At 30.6% G+C, this 4,500-nt stretch overlaps 1 non-coding gene across 1 annotated transcript; it reads right to left on the bottom strand.

The window, feature by feature from the left end:
- Window positions 1-3,959: 3,959 nt before the first annotated feature.
- Window positions 3,960-4,032, bottom strand: TRNAA-UGC (transfer RNA alanine (anticodon UGC)). Its single transcript has one exon. It is a non-coding gene; the product is annotated as a tRNA-Ala (tRNA).
- Window positions 4,033-4,500: the final 468 nt, after the last annotated feature.

Genomic DNA, 4,500 nt, shown 5'->3' with positions numbered 1-4,500 from the left:
CATATTTCTACATATTGTCTTTCATTGCATCTTGATAATTCAGTGGTTCTGCACTTTCTAACATTGCCAAGTGTATTATTTCTCCTTCCTCATCCATTGTATTGTCAGGTAATCATTCAACCATGCAGGTATATATATATATATATATATATAATATATATATATATATATTATATATATATAATATATATATATATAGAGAGAGAGAGAGAGAGAGAGAGAGAGAAAATATACTAAAGAAAAAACAATAAGAGACAAACAGAAAAATTGTTGATAGATAAGCATTGATTCCACAAATTCCATGATGGTCAAAGCTAGGTTCTTACAACATAGTATAAGAAGCAAGACTCAAGAAACATAGTCTTTAAGATTGGACCAGTTTGACTCAGAAACACCTATATAAAAGCAGATATTGAATTACCAACATACTCAAATTTCTTTTAGATTTTTTATGTGTAGCAAAAGAATGGGCAAAACAAAGCCATTCAAGACTGAAAATGGAGATTTTATAAAGGAGATACGCAACCTGAAGAAGAAGGATGCAAGGAAGGAAAACATAAATCTGAGGAAATAGCAAAGACTCAAAGATCTATAGTTGTAGAAGATGAAGGCTCATCTACTGGAGTCTTCGAAATGGGTAAGACCACAGAAACAGATCTGACAAATCTCAAGAAGAATGAGTGGGATGATGTCTGGAGGACTTATTTGGAGGCACAAGAAAGAACAAATGATCAAATCTGAGAATTCCAACTATCATTAAAGTAAAATGAATGTAATAGCCTTAAGGTCCAAATCATGTAATGTCTCTTTAAACATTATTGAAATTCTACAACTATTTTAGTCATGGAACTCCCCTTTGACCTATATCCATGAAGTTTTTAGGAATGCTTATCAATCAATCCTAAGAAAACTAGAAAACAATTAATACGAAACAACAAAACAACAAAACAATAAGCAAATAGAGAAAAACATTTCATTGAAGGAGAAAGATAAAGTTCATAAACAACAAAAGAAACAACCGAAAACAACAACATAAATTTAAACAAAATAATGGGATTCATCCAAAGAGACCAACTTGACCACAAAAGGATCAATAGCTTTTAAAGCTTTTGGTAGCTTCAATTTATCACCCCATATTTGTGAAATAACCTCAACCATAATTTTCTATACTCCTTGTTGAGTGAAGAGTTCTAAAGAAAACGTCCATAAGGAATGAAGTATGACTTTCCCTCATGAAATGATATGAAAGTCATATTCAGATATTCAAACATAATATGAGGGAGGTTAATCTTTATAACTGAGAGTCATCTTTAGAATAACACTGTCATTCTTATAGTTTATTGCATTAGTAATAGAGGTGGGGTGATGGTGATAGGAAAACCAAATACAACAGAAAGAATGACATACTTTAGATTTAATTCATGGACAAATGCATTCACCGAAAATTCCCTGATCGGATCAGGGTAAGTAGGACCATAAAGCATATCAAAAAAATCACCCCAACCATTTTAGGAGACAATACTTTGAAGATCAAAGCCATGAGCCATCATTTCTTTATAGTCAACAAGCCCTTCAATGATAACTACCAACTGGTTTTCCATACCAAAATTAGATCTATATGTCATCTCAGGAAAGGAATAACAGAAAAGAGATAAGGTAGAAACATAATAAAAAAACTGAAAGATGTTTCCAAAGAAATAGATAATAAATTGTCAGAAAGATGTAAGACAACTGTCTTTGCTTTAAGACCATTCAAAGATAATATTTTAGATAAACAAAACAGTAAAACAAAACAAACAATAAACAAACAAGAAAACTTGAGGAGATGACATAAGTGAATATTCACAAAAGTCAAAGAGGTTGCACATCATTACCCATGAGTCTTTACCCAATCAACCACTATGCATACAAGTCAGTTATCAAATATGTAAATGCTTTATGAAGCAAATAATCCACTCTATAGTCTCAGAGTCTGAGGTCTTTCAGAAATCACTATTTTCATAACTCTAACTGAAGTTACTTCTGATCAACTTCAGATTTGATACTTTCTCTAGAAGGAAACACTATTTATAAACAAAACATACTAAATTATTCATGCAAAACCTACTAAATTTACTATTTATAAACAAAATAATTATAAAATTGAGGCAAACGTTATGATAAAAAATAGTAAAAATGGTGACTAATCACAACCCCAAACTTAACTTCTTGCTTTGATATTAGAGTTATGCATGATTTTAAATCAAGGCATACTTTGAAATTCAGGACTTGTCTATGCCAAAGTGATTGGATACCTTATTTTCTTGATTTAAATAAAAAGTGAGATTGATTCGGATCACTCAAAAGGCCGATTGAATTCAAATCTAAAGTTAATATTTTAGATTTTTGTTATTGTCTGATTTGAATCATAGAATTCTTTGACTCGAATCAATGACTTAAATCGCTGACCTGAAGCAAATAATAGGATTTTGAATTTTTAAGATATTGATTCAAATCTTCATCTCTACTTTTGAATCGAATCATGAGGGTCTTTATACTCATTTTTAGTGTTTAATCTCCAACACATGTATAAGTCAAAAAATTTAGCTCTAATATACATGAATCATAACTTTGAGAGATTTTCAAAAAAAACTTGAAACCAACTTGTAAAGAACACTTTCACAATTTTTGATTGCATATGAATTCATCTTCAACCTTTAACAAGATTATCATGTTTGAGTTGCTTCTCAACTGTAAGGGAATGTGAGATCTATCGTAGACATGCTCATTATTTGTTAATTTTTGTAAAGTTTTGAGTTGTAGATCAAGAATCGAGTTGTGTGGTGTAGTTGGGATTGACAATCCAGCAAGAGCAAAAAAAAGGATTTCTTCTCCATTGAAGACTTCGGTAGAATTGAGTCAAGGTTGCTACAAACGAAGTATGGTTTTTTTGTTCCTACAGATAGACCAGGAGTTCAGAAAAGATATCGGTAGGATCGAGTGAAGACTGTTGCGGAATGGAGAGGATTTTGGATCTGAGCAGGTGGACATTCAAAATTGAGTGAAGGTCTTGTAGATTTTTGTTTCATGAGTTGTATACATTAGGAGAAGGAAATAGTCAGATTGAAGTTGTTTAATTGTGTTTTAATTTCACCATTTTCCAGTTCCTCGATTGTATTAAACAAGCGTTGTATAAATTGTCAAAAAGTATAAAACTACAAATTTTCAATGGTTTGTCACTGGAGGCTGAATAAGGCGCAAAACAATAATGAATGCGTTGAACCAATATAAACACTATTGTTTTCATCCCTCTCTTTAATTTTCTTTATAGTTTTGCATGATTAGGCTGTATTGCTTTCGTAGAACTACATGTTACTAGGTTTTATCTTCTTATAGCGATTTATGGGTAATCGTATGTCTATAATAGATTAAGTTATGTAATTCGTCTTTTTAGTGATTATATCGGTATCTAACTTGGATTTCATTGTATCGTCTGAATATATCAACTTGTAATATTAAATTGGTTGATTGATTAATAAAATTGGATTTAGACACCCTGTGTAAATTAAATTTGTAATGAATGATTCATTGATTATCTTGGGTTCTTATCATTTCATATTTCATTGTATAGTCTAAATATAGTATAACTCGTGATATTAATCCAACACGTGTTTCATAAAATTTGATGTCCCATTTTATTTTATTTTTGTAAAAACTCTAATTTTAAAAAACAATTTTCCTATTTTAAAAAAAAGTTTTATTCAAAATGAGACGTGTTATTTTTCATAAACTTTTTGTATATTATATTTTTTGTCTTCTAATAGTTATGGACCTTAGAACTGTGTTTGTGTAAGCAAATGGGAAGTGATCTTATGCTTCTATAAGTCTTCAGAGAGAGTTCAACTCTTAACTACTCTTAGTAGTTCATGGAGCGGGCCAAATTCACTGAAAAAACAGAAAAAACAGAAAAAACATTAATATGGAGATGCAGGGGATCGAACCCTGTACCTCCCGCATGCAAAGCGGGCGCTCTACCATTTGAGCTACATCCCCATTTACGTTTGTGTGTTAAAACAATGATATATATAAGTTGTATCATGATATGTATGAAGATTAGTTTAATTTGTAATCAGCGATTGATTGAAACAATTTAGCCTACAATCAAAATAACTAAAAAGTAGGAGTAACTAAGTTTTGAATTTGGCTGCTAAAGCAACGCTTATTATATGACTAAGCTATAAGTAAAATTAGAGTTTTCAAAACCATTTTGGTAGAGAAGTGTAGTAACTTGGTGGAAAACCTTCTAAAGCATAACAAATATATCAATAATGTGGTTCATTCTTCCGCTCCAACTTGTAGCAATTGTTACGTTGATTATAAATTTTTCATTTATATGCATAGTTTTGTAGACATATTTGATTAATTTATTCAAAAATGTGAAATTTAATAAATGAAGGGATTCAACTATTGTTGTGGATTTTCGAAAAACTAAATTTGTTTAAGTCAATAGATAATAGTGTG

This window comes from Lathyrus oleraceus, chromosome 6, assembly GCF_024323335.1.
Source record: "Lathyrus oleraceus cultivar Zhongwan6 chromosome 6, CAAS_Psat_ZW6_1.0, whole genome shotgun sequence".
In the NCBI taxonomy this organism is placed as follows: domain Eukaryota; kingdom Viridiplantae; phylum Streptophyta; class Magnoliopsida; order Fabales; family Fabaceae; genus Lathyrus; species Lathyrus oleraceus.
Note: the sequence above shows the minus strand (reverse complement) of the source record. Positions and strands in the feature narration are given on the sequence as shown.